Genomic DNA, 13,555 nt, shown 5'->3' on the forward strand with positions numbered 1-13,555 from the left:
AACTGTCTCATTTAACTGACAATGCAGGTACACATTTGTAGATCTGTAAATAATGTCTGAGTAGAAAACAAGCAAACAACCTAAAGTTTGCTAGTGTTATTACTTAGATTATCAGAAAAGTTATTAGATTCCTTAAAACTATGGTGTTTTTTTAATGAAAAACAAACTTTACAGATATAAATTAATTTTTTAAATTCGCAATTTTTCTTATAATTCTTGGATTTTGTTCACAATTCGGAGTCATATAAGCAATTATGTCTGTGAAATAAATGTCAGACATTGCTTTCTATTTAAAATTATCTTGTTCGCAGATGAGTTGTTTCTACTATTCATCTCTATGAATTAATTGATTACAATCAAACAGAATAGTATAGAAATTCCTTTAATTCCATTTCCACACATAATGACTTCTGGACAGATCACTGGAGTTAATTAAGCTCTCTCCAACTAATATTTCTGTATAGAACATGGTTCCTCTATTCAGAGAATACTAAAACAAAGTATGAGATTCAGCTCTGTTCATCCTTCACTAATCTATGGAAGATAATCATACAAGATTATTTTTTTTGGTGGCAAGTCAGATATTTAATTAACATTGTAAATCTGATTACTTGTTGACCTTCAATTCAGTCACCCATGTGCTGAAATATGATTAATTTTAAGGTAGACTAATATGCATAAAGAAATACATTTTTTACTGAATATCTTATTCCAACCGGACATTCTTATATTGTTTTGTATTATAAAGAAAAGGCCTGAAAAGAATGTGTTAGACTCTAGATTTAAAAATGAATACTAAGATTTCATAATGGATGTTGAATACTGAAATCATATGATTTTATCTCAGTTTTTCATTCTAACTTCTCTTTTTATTCACCCTCTTCAGTTAGTATATAGAGATATGTAGATGTTTCTCACTATATAGTTTGTCATCTTTTGAAATCAAGGGGACATAAAAATGTGACTGACTACAAATCACTTTATTTGGCTGTAATCAAATATGTTTTTTGTCAAATTCTGCCAGGATTGATGTCATCACCACTCCCATGAGGCCATTCCCCTGTCCAGCAACCTTCACAATGAAGAAACTTTTCCTAATATACTATCTGACCCTCCCTTGCCTCATCTTCTACTACTCACTCTCTTAAGTCCTAAGACAATGGTAAGTGTCTGAGTTAGGAGTAAAATTATAAGGAAAGCAGTTTCTTAAGGCATATTTTATACTTGTTGAAGAAAAAATGCCACAATTAATACTAAAGTTGTTTGATCAAGATCTTATCTCTAATATAATGGGAGATGATTTCTAGGATGAGTTGTTCAGTCATCTTCCACAGCCATGGTTCAGCTGATCAGCCTGCAGTTCAAGGGATCTTCCTCGTTTTACTTCTTCAAGCAGTGCACTTGCTCTCTTTCACTGTCCAAGGAAGTCCCTCCTCACCTGCCATGACCTTTCAAAGATAATATGGAGTGGTGACAATAATGTGGTCCAGCTGCTTCAGCTCTTGTAGGTGCATTAAATCAATTCACATAAACTTGCTTATCTCAGTTTTGTTAAAATGGGCCCTAACTTCATCCTCCTCCTGAGCGTAATTCTTCATTGCTTTAGAATTTCCAGCTGTTCTCAGGGGCCTTGTGATTGCTGTTAGCCAGCCTTTGTAGTGGAAACTGAGGAGAAAGCATTGGCATCCCAGCATTTTTCATGTCCAGAAATCCTGCAGAATGCCCATATTTTTACTTTTTTCCCTTTCACTGCTAAAGAGCTTTAATAAGCCTTTCTTGTTCCCTTCATATACCTCTCTGCTTTAGTTGTAGATGTTGCTAGTTGCCCAGGCTTGCAAATATTTAGTTCCCTTTTAAAATTAGACAAAATCCTATTATCAGTATTATATGCATATTTTTCCCTTGAATTCCATAGTCATCTGTGTACTGAAATGTTATGTTAATTAGGTTAGTGTTTACCAAACCTGATGTTTCTTTTTTTAAAGCTTTTCAACACTGCTAGCTTTCAATTGAGAAATCTTAATGGATGATATTCTTAGTAATATTGTAATCATTTCCCATTATATCCAAACTTTCCTCAAAATGAATGTTGTGAACCATGTCATGAATATTTTTCCTTATTTCTTTAGAAAACAACAAGAACAAAAAATAATTAATATGACACAAGAATCTGTACTTCTGGTTTTCCCGTACTTGTCATAGACTGTTACGGAAGCCTAGAAAGTAAGACTGACATCATCATTTATCTCAACACAGAAACAAAAATATGGACTATTCCTTCTTAGCCACATCATTATTCTGCATCTTGAGTAGTTTGTCCAGATATATATCATAACTTTTCAGTTTTGTATTTACTCAGCCAACAGGAACATCAATCCTTCATCATAAAGGCATCCCCTTGAAATTGCTTTGCTTTAGACATATTCTCACTCATTGCATGGACAGGACTCCTGTCCTGCATACTGCATGCACACAGTAGGGCAAACTGTGTTTTTCATAACCCAACCACATATGATTTTTAATATTGCAAGGGCTCAGAGGGGTAATAGGTTTGGCCTTATTTGTACTAAGATATATCAGTGTGATTGCAAAACTACAGATAAGCTACAGAAGTATTGTAGTGGCCCTCCCCACTTGCTTTGGCTTGAACAACAAAGATGAAAATTATAAATTAATTCTGCTAGCATTGTTTAAATGCCAATATTTCTGTAATCAAGATCTTGAAGTTTATTTAAATATTGGCTAACAAATTCCTGAATGAAAATAAACTACCATGAATCCATCTACATTAAAATTAGGCTGATTTGTAGTAACTGAGCATCTGACTTCTATAAATTCCAGATTGTTTAACTGGAATGATGAGGAGTACAGCATCCTTTATGTTCTGTTGCATAAAGGATATTTTATAAAAGGCTACACGTATAGATTGATAATTAAACAGTAAATCCTTGCTAGTAATACAGATCTGTGTGAATTATATTTACTCTTGATTTTCTAAAAGATTTTAAGCATAATGCATACCATAATCAGCTAAGATATGTGCTGAATTCATGGTATTACACTATACTGTTCCCCATTTCTTAATGTGACCATTGACACAGACAGATCATTTGGCCAAAATATCAGTAGTAATGAAAAACAGAACCTCTTTCCATGTTATTTTGTGCTTTTTATGGTTGCATATAGATAATATTTAATTTTTATTATCTACACAGAAACTTACCTAGAAAAAGAAAAAAATGATTACCATAAATGTAATATATATAAGAGAGAGAACTCTGGGATGCATTATTTTTATATCATAGGGTAACATTTCTTTGTTCAGTTAATGGATCTGTAATGAACAATAATATTTGTGCTTTTCCCTGAAATTGTATTCTCATTTTAACTCTCCTATTTTATGTACGGGAAATTTTCTTCCTATCTCAATGAACAAAAATGTGCAGACAACATTCAGAAACTAACTATTATATTTTAAAATACTACATACTGAAGTAGAGTTATGGAGATCTTTTGCTGTTACGTGCTTTCATTTACTCCCCTTATCATAGTCATTAAATAATAAAATTACATTTCATATTCAAGAGCACCACAATATTGGTATTACTATTCTGAATGTAATTCTCATTCAAACCTTGGAATGAGTTTTTTCCACCCAAAAAGGTACATTATATTTCAGGAGCATGGTCTGGGAAGATAAGGTTTTCAGACCCAAACAGAAAGACTAAAACAGTACTTCTTGATAAGCTTTTCGGAAAGAATGCTTTGTGATTTATTTATGGTAATTAGTTCATTTAACTGAACAACGTGCTGTCTGCTCCAGCAAAAAATGAGGCCAAATATTGCTCTTACGAGAGTCAAGTATGATACCACACTTAAGGGCAGCTGCCACCCACCACCCAGTGACATAGGGATCACTGTCTGCATATCATTTTGTAATAAAAGTAGAAAGTAAAAAAAACCTCAAACTGAAGGCAAGTGGTTACTCAGATGATGAAGTCACAGTATATAACTGGTTTCACTTTATAGTACTGTGTGTCCCTTTATTATGGAAACCTAAACTGAGGTACATGCAAAATAAAGAGGGAATCTAGGACAGCCAGCACAGCCTTACCAAAAGTAAATTTCATCTAACTGATCTGGTGGCCTTCTGTGATAGAACAAAAGTCATCTGTCCGGACCTTCAGTATAGTCTCACACCGCATCCTTATCTTTAAATTGAAGAGAGATGGATTAAAAGGATGGACTAATCAGTGGATAAGGAATTGGTCTTACTGACAGAGAGTTACAATCAGCAGCTCTATGTCCATGTAGAGGCTGGTGAGGAAAGAGCAAGAGTAAGGAAGTGATCAGCCCTCTGTGCTCAGCTCTGGTGAGGCCACACCTCAAGTACTGTGTTCAGTTTTGGGCCCCTCGCTACAAGCAAGACATGGGGGCCCTGGAACGTGTCCATAGAAATGCAATGAAGCTGGTGAGGGGTCTGGAGCACAAGTCTCATGATGAGCAGCTGAGGGAGCTGGGATTATTTAGTCTGGGTAAGAGGAGATTCAGGGGATATCTTATCACATTCTACAACTTCTTGAAAGGATTTTGTATTGTAAGTGATGATAAAATGAGACGGAATGGCCTCAAGTTTCTCCAGGGGAGATTCAGGTTGGATGTAAGGAAATATTTCTTCTCTGAAAGAGTGGTCAGATTCTGGAATGGGCTGTCCAGGGTGCTGGTTGAGTCACAATCCCGGGAGGTTTTTTCAAGAAATGTTTAGATGTTGTGCTAGGGATACAGTCTCGTGGGGAAATATTGGTGGTAGATGGATGGTTGAACTGGTTGATCCTGAAGGTCTTTTCCAACCTCAGTGATTCACTGTATCTGTCTAATGTGAATGGTAGTTTGGACTCTTACAATTATTTTTACAAGCCCTTTGTATGTACTTTATGATGTAGATATTTCAGTTTATCTTCATTCTGTTTTTCTGTTTTCTTCTACACTCTCATATCCTTAACTTTTGTCAAAAGGGAATGGATACTGCAGAGCCACACTATCACAGCATGTAATTATATATGTGGTCTTTTTTTTCGTCAGCAGAAATGTGGATAGAGATATCTTGGAAGGCAACAAAAGGATACACATGTACAAGCCAAACCTGTAGGGGAGGAGGGAACTCATTTAAGGAAACACAAATTAAAAGATTAATTTTGCAGATAGAGCCACATTAATGAAAATAAAGGTAGAAATCATATCTTTTATCATAACTACCATATGTTCCACAAAACTGGGCTCTACTCAGTGCACAGACACTGATCTTCCTTCTTGCCCTTTTTGAAGACCGGAGTGACACTGGCTATCCTCCAGTCTTCAGGGACCTCCCCTGTTATCCAAGACCTCTCAAAAATGATGGAGAGCGGTTCGGCAATGACCTCCACCAGCTCTCTCAGCACACGTGGATGCACCCCATCAGGTCCCATGGACTTGTGGACCTTAGTACTGCCTAGGCGCTCACGCACGTCCTCTTTCCTGACTAAAGAGAAGTCTCCCATTCCCCAGACCCTCTCACTAACCTCCAGGGTGTGGGATTCCTGCGGGAGACCTTTTTCACTGAAGGTGGAAGTAAAGAAGGCATTCAGTATCTCTGCCTTCTCAGCATCCCCCATTACCAGAACCCCCCCTCACTTAGTAAGGGGCCCACATTCTCCCTAGTTTTCCTTTTGCTGTTAACATACTTGAAGAAGCCTTTTTTATTATCCTTTATCACTTTAGCCAGATTCAATTCCAGGTGGGCTTTAGCCTTCCTCATTGCATCCCTGCAGGCCCTGACTACATTCCTATATTCTTCCCAGTGGTCAGACCCTTTTTCCACATTTCATGGACCTTCTTCTTTCCTTTGAGCTTGCGCATGAGCTCCTTGCTCATCCACACAGGTCTCCTGCCACCTTTTCCCGATTTCTTGCTCATACTATGAAACTCTTCCCCTTTCCTTAGATATCTCCTTACTTACAAATTATTTTCTGTTTTTAGAAATATTGGCTTTGCCAAGCATTTATCATAAATGGAGTCATAAATTATGGTCCAACATCAGTGTCATACTTTTTCACTACTGTTTTCTGATATATCTCGAAGTGCCTTCCTTAAAATATATTTGAACTTCAATTCATTTTATTCACTTTGATCAATTTATATATAAGAAAATATTCTGTGGATAGATTTTTGTGAGTTTTAACATGAGAGTCCCTAAAATAGGTCCCTTCCTCCATGTACATACAGAGAAGTTTGCAATAGAGGCAGTTCCAGCAACTCTGTAATGCTCTAGGCGTGGCATGCTTATCACAGAAATGAAATACAGAACACACTTGTCTGCTTCCTAGGAGAATTAAGCACCACTTTATCTTGGTAATTCTGAAGCTCACGCCTTTAAATGTAGCTCAGACTGAATGTATGCATACGAGTGTATACTGTATTTGTAACCTATTCTCTGCCAGACATGTATTTTCAACAGATTAAAGGTTATACACAAGTGGAATCCACTCTTTATCTTAAATGACAGCAGAAGATTCTTCACTGTATCTGAATTTCTGATATATTTCAAAAAACAGTTAAATTATATGACCTCATTCAGTTTCATATAGGAATCTCTGTAGGAGTAGCTTAACTGATGGTAGCCTCAAATTTTGAAGCAGTAATATTTCTTGGAACAGGAAGTCAGGTTGTTATATAAGTTTCTGAAGAAACAAGTAATTTCCTACAGTATGATTTTTTACAAATTCTCTAACATAAGAGCATGATTATGTGGTAAAAAATGCACATTAATCCACTACACTCTTCTTTGTTTTCACTTCCAAATAATAATAATATTAAAAACAAAAAACCACAGTACAGCACCAAAAAAATGGATGTAGCTTCTTGTTCCAGATGACTGATTTCTATCATCCAACTCACTGTTTCCAGTGTCTGTAAGCAGCTGTAAGTGGACTGATCAAACTTGGAGAATCTGCTTTGAAATGCTGAGCTGCAGCTGAGCAGATGGAAGGACTGTTGAAGCAGATGTCTCAGTCCCAATTGCTCTGCTCAGTAACATCATTGCCTAGAAGAGATCTCACTGCTTACACAGACATCCTGAATCCTGCTTGTCCATACACAGGACAAGAATTTCATTACAGTGTGGCAGCCGAACACAAAAATATCCACAAAAGCATCTCACTTAAACATTCATGAAAAGAGAACCTATGAAGGCTTACTTCTGCACAGAAGTAATTTTGTGATTGCGAAGCATGAAACACAGTACTATTTAGTTTGCTTTTGTGATTTATGATTTTGTCAGAATTTGGAGACAGCACTAGTTTAATGATTCTCTCATACACTGCTATTACTGCTATTTTTACTGTACGGAGCCAATTCTTAATTTGCTGTAAATAGTGCTAATGTTATCATGTATCAATGGTTTTAGATAAGATTATATGCATAATTGTTGTACGAATAAAATTAATGAGGATTTATTTATCTACAGTCATGGAGTTTTAATTAGGGTCATTTACATAACTGAATGTCTAGATTCCTTTCCATATGACTTCATAACCACAAGCAATTATGACTCATTTCTATTTGTTAATTAATAAAACATTCTGATTCAGAATAGCATTTAATACTTGTGTGTGTGTGTGTGTGTGCGTGTGTGTGTGTGTGTTAGAGCGACTTATAATCTTCCTGCCTTTGTTTCCCCAGACTTCAAGGTCTTCAGATTATCTCAGACCTGCCAGACAACATACCAAAAAGATACAGCTATAGATAAAATAGATGACTGATGCTGTGTTTGTCATGATTGCTACTGTTATTGTGATAAAACTGCAAGCATTCAGGATAACCTTGTTAAATAGGAATGCCTGTGTGAACAAAACTGTTGAGTAACGGGAAATCTCTAGAGCAAAATGACTTTTAAAACACTCAGAGAAAAGATTTTTTCAATTATCCTCCAATTACAAGAACTGTGTGGAAAACGAAACACAGAGAACTTATAGCCCAGATGGGGAATCAGACACAAACAAAAACACAAAATAAAGCACAACAATTCAATCTTAACAGTACTGAGGAAAGGGAAAAAGAAACAGTCCTGCCACTAGAACATATTAAAAGAAAGTTTTTGTCTACCTTGGATCTCTGACAGCCTGTAATACAGCATTTCACTTTTGTAGTATAATTTTGTGTTTTCTTCTTATGTAAAATCACTTGGCACAGGGTTGTAGAAAGAGACAGAGAGGCTCTAAAGACAGGAGAACAAATGGAAAAGATTTGATGACTCTGTGAGAGCTGTTGCTTTCATGATAATTTCCTAGTCTGCAGGTTCTTGGCAAGGGCAGAAAATAGGCTTTAGAACAAGGGGAATTTTAGCATACATTCAGATGATTCTTTGACATATGACAAATATACACCTTTTTTCCTCTTTCAGTACTGCTACTAGGAAGGGAGGAAATGGATTTGTAGATGATGAGATCAGGGACTCCTCCCCTCATGAATTGTGTGTTTGCTGACTTCCAAATAATACCTGCACTCTTACCTGTCAGCTTCAGCAATACAGAGTGGTTTAATACTACTGAGCGTTCAATTTAATCTCTACATGTAAAGAACTATAATTCATTTATGTGTAATCTAGTGGTCTTGAAATCATCTCTTGTGAACATTCACTGACCTATCAGGATTTTCACACTCATGATTGCGATAAAAGAAAAATTAAAATGTTCACAGAACAAGAATTTTCTCTTTCATTACTGTAGTACAAGCATATTACAATTTTTATTTTAGCATTAATAGGATAACTCAGGTTTGTTAGTGATAGATTCATATTTATCTTCTCAACAAGTAAAATACATAGATCCATAAGTCTGAAGAGCAACTGGAGCATTTTAGTCTCACTCTCATAAAGCTGAGGAATGGAGGATCTATTTAAGAAGCATAACATATGCAGACTCCAAGACAATCCAAACCCCAGATCCTCAGTGAAAATAGTGCAATTCTACAAGTTCCATGAGATCTGAAAGCTGAGCAGTGTTCCTGTAACAGCAAGGAAAGAAAAGAAACTGGATCAAGTAGGGTACTTATGAAGGGAGCCATGTTCCTGCTACATATTTTATCAAACAGAAGTACCAAGCTGCCCCTTCTTAAAACACCCCTCTATGAAGTGGTGATTTTACAGTAGTTTGCATTGACATCAAAACATATACCATATTATGCTATGTTATTTGTGTACACCCAAATGAAGTCCATCCAACAAAATTTGAAGAGGAGGCTTTCCATATAGGCACTGCTAATTGCACAAAAATCATTTATGCTACTACTCTAAATTAGCCTGTATTCAGTGTAAAGTTTTCTGATAAAAATCAAAGTCTCCTATCATTGCTTATTAGGTTTTAATCATTTACATGTATACTTGGGCTGCAACTTGTGCATTATTCAGGGAAAAGCAGCTTATTTCTCTCTCCTCATTTCAGAGACTTGATTATTTTTCTTTTTTCTTCAGTTCATATTACTTTGTTATTATATTCATTAACTCATTACCAGGACCTAGGATTTGAAACATCCATTAATCAAGGACTCTAATTGAACGTTAAACTCTGTATGCAGTGAAAAGAAGACTTTGCAGCAAACTTTTTTATTACAGTCTAAATTACGTGAGATGCTAATAAAGAAATGCTCAATTCCTTGTGAAATGAAGAGAAGAAGAGAATAAAAAAGGAATCTCTGGTTCGTTGAGACTGCTAAGTCAAAGCATTCACATCCCTTGAGGTCACTGAAGTTCTGATACTAATGACAAGAATATTCAGTTTTCTTCCTGGGAATGGGCCAAAGGAGATGCTTACACCTTTTTTTCCTATCACGTGGTTTTGATTGCTATTTTATGAAGTATAACTTCAGATTAGTTTCAGACCAGTTTCAGATTTCATATTTGATAAGTAAAGCAAAAGAGGAAAACCTTTCACTGTATGTAAATAGTACCTTTCATCCATGTGAAAATTCAGTGATCTAACACAATGATTTTTAAAGGCCAATTTAGCAAATCCCTTCTAAAACTATATATTTTATTTTCTCCTTTTTTTGTGTGTGTTCTTCCTCTCCCCTTAATCATAACATGCCTATGCTGAACTCAGCCGCAGTCTGAAATTGGAATACATCAGGCCCATCTAACTATCAAGCACAACCTATTTCATGATGAACTGGATCTCTTAACCTACTGACAGCATGGACTTATTTCAAAGCAGATCTGAAGTCTATTTCCGGTTATGTGAGAAGGAGAACATTCAAAGTTGCCAGCAGCTTGGACCCATCTGGGGAAAGCAAGGCCCTGGTCCCTCCTGTCTCTCCGCTCTTCTTTCCTTTTTCATCCACATTTTCTGATGTGAACCAGCTGGGTTTTAGGAAAAAGCCTGCAATTTACAACTTAAATCTGATAAAGCAACTTAGAATAAATATCCCTCATGATCTACTTCTGCCAGCTGTAATCAGAAGTAAAACTAGTTTTTCAAATAATACAACTCAGTGTTAACTTCAGTTTCTATCTCTTAATTAGTGCCTGCAGAAAGGATAGTGCAAATGAGATGGGATAAGAACAATCCAGCACGTGCTTACCACAAAGCAAGAAGTGAGTCACTATCTCTTTGCCTCAGTATGACATGAAGCATTTGATTCAGTAAAGGGAAGGGTACTTTTCTTCTGCACTGTTTGCTTCACTTCTATTTCTTTTGTTGATTCTATAAATCCAATAATATATAGGCCAGAATCCCTGTAAAAGTTTACAGAACTATTATTCTGTTGTGAAATACTTCATTTTTGAAGTATTTCACAATCCTTCCCCTCCCTTCCCCTCATGTGCTATGTTGTATTGAGGTGCATAAGTGAAAAAATAGCTCATGGATGGGACTGAGTTTCTTGAAAGTTCATTGCAGTGTTCTTCCCTATGCAAATGCAGATATTTTCTGACATTTTGCCATAAGTATGTAGCTATACTGACAGCATAATCACACATCTGCTGATAGAGAGGGACACATATATACCTAAGCATTTGAACAGACAGAACAATGATCATTAATTCAGATGACAAGCACCTAATCACGAGGATTAATAGAAAGGCTCAACTCTAATGACAAAACATGACTTTAAACTGACACAACCACTATTATCTTTGAAAATAAAGAAGAAAGAGACATTTTCAGGAGGAAGAACACATTCAGATATTTTCTTTTCTTTAAATTGTCACATATTTTCAGAAAATACTACTGTAACATTTTTTTGCAATACATCATCCCTGTAAATGATATTCTTTATATATAAGATATATATATATAAGTTTATATATAACACCAGTGGTTCTAAGAAAAAAAAAAAATAGAACTTGAGGGCTAAGTATGTTTAACTAGATCTATGTATAAAGCTGGATAAAGAGAGTTGACTCAACATGCATTCATGATAGTGCAGTATATTTATATTCTGTACAAAGCTCTATATTCAGCTATATTCAGTTATCAAAACACAGATAACATTAATTGTATGCATCCTCACTGAATTTGTTGCCCAGACCTGCAAAACTTCATCTTCATTAGACTTAGACTTAGACATTGACTTCATTAGAAGTCAAATCATTCTTTGTTGAAGGACTTAAGTCAAGATCTATTACAAATGTTTTAAGTATGTGGAATATAACTATTTTGGATAAACAATATATTACTATAAATTGATATTTTTACTTGTGACTTTTTTAAAGATACATTCTGAAGGACTATTAGAAGTAGAATAACCAAATCAACTGTTTAAAAATAAAAAAGCAGTAAAAATAAAGATTTTTGTTTTGTAAGCAATTTATTTTGAAGAGTGTATTAAAAGTATTTAGTTTTTCAGGTACCCTTACCTAAATAAAAGTAAACATTGTTGTAAGTTTTATGTAGCCATCACGCTCATTGCCAAACTACAAACAACTGTATCTATCTGGAGAGACAAAATCTATCAGTCTGGTGCATATAGATAGAGATAACTTACAGAGGCTTACAAGAGTGGAAAAACATAAAATAGCATCATAGACAACTAGTATTTTTAGACTAACTATACCTACTCTAACATTAAAGTTCTACGTATCAAGTAATACTTCTTGTATATCAACCATATGATGTTTAACTTTTAACAGTCACTAATGTATTCTAAAGTTCACCTTGATTATTTCTGAGGTTTAGTACTTTTTCTGAAATGAAAATATAGGAACTATTATCACAGTTTATTAAAGCCTGAAAGTCTTCTTTAACGGTGGAGCATCTTATGTAGATTACTTTCACTATATATATCTAGCTAGTCAAGCACACATTTGAAAATATATGGTCACTTCAAAGCCTTTTTCATTTATCCTCACAGTGTATACAAAACCCCCAAACTTCACATATTTATGTATAATAATAGAGACAACAAACAAACAAACAAAAACAAAACCTGCAGAACTTCACAGCAACTTTATTCCTACTTATTTGTGTATGTATGTGTCTCGCTCCGATTTATAGGAGGGAGATGAGGTTCTTTTATTATTATATACCCGACGTGAGATTAAGAAACAACGGTTCAAATGTTGGTCCGACCAGTTTATTATAATCCTAATCAGGGAGACGGGGAAGGGAAGGAAGGCGATAGAAAATAGAGGAAAGAAGCAAGAATTGCGTAAAGCGGGGATAGTCACCACCAGGATCCCGCAGCGGTCCCGCTGCACGACGTTTCGATGGTCCGAGGTAGAAGCAGCAGGGGGGGAGAGAGAAGCAGCGTGGCCGGCCTTGGGCAGCAAGCAGGTGGCAGAAGGAAGTCGCGGAGCCGATCCACGAGGAAGCGGCAGGACTCAGGTAGCAGGCCCAGGGGAATCCGCCAGCACGCAGGAATTCGGTGGTGAGGGATCTGATGGCAGACACCTTTCTCATGGTTTTCGGTTCCTCCTTTTATCCTCCTTTTCTCCTGCCTACGTGACATCCCTGGCGCTTGAGCAAGAGTCATGTGCTATCCCCCCGAGATGGCCATCATCCTGGGATAAGTCCACACAAAAGACCGCTTCACAGCTATTTAGCTGCAGCTTATCTTCCTCCCCTTGCCCCTGGCCTTGTCCATCAAAGTTCTCCAGACAAAGGATGTCACCACCTTTGCCCAGGACTTGCCTGGACTTGTTCATCTATGTCCTTCAGACAAAGGATTTCACCACCTTCGCCCAAGCCTGGACTTGTATAAGTCCATCTGTGTCCCCAGCAAGCTTTGAGACACTGATGTTAGCAGAATAATATCTTACAGTATGATATATATTCAACAGACTACACTACATGACCTTTACTTTTGAAAAATAAATGAAAATTAATAGCTGTTTTTTTCTAATTGGATTTCAAGCACTGAGCCTTAAAAACCTGAAGTCTTTTAGTCTATTGCGCATAGCCTACTTTAGTCTATGGCATATGCAGATGTTGTGTCATTAGCATATGTCATTTAGAATGAAAGTTACTACTGAAAGTAAAGTTTCAAGTGTGTTGCAGCAGATAAAGGGAAAAAAAAGGAGGAATTT

Source organism: Meleagris gallopavo, chromosome Z (assembly GCF_000146605.3).
Source record: "Meleagris gallopavo isolate NT-WF06-2002-E0010 breed Aviagen turkey brand Nicholas breeding stock chromosome Z, Turkey_5.1, whole genome shotgun sequence".
Classification (NCBI taxonomy): domain Eukaryota; kingdom Metazoa; phylum Chordata; class Aves; order Galliformes; family Phasianidae; genus Meleagris; species Meleagris gallopavo.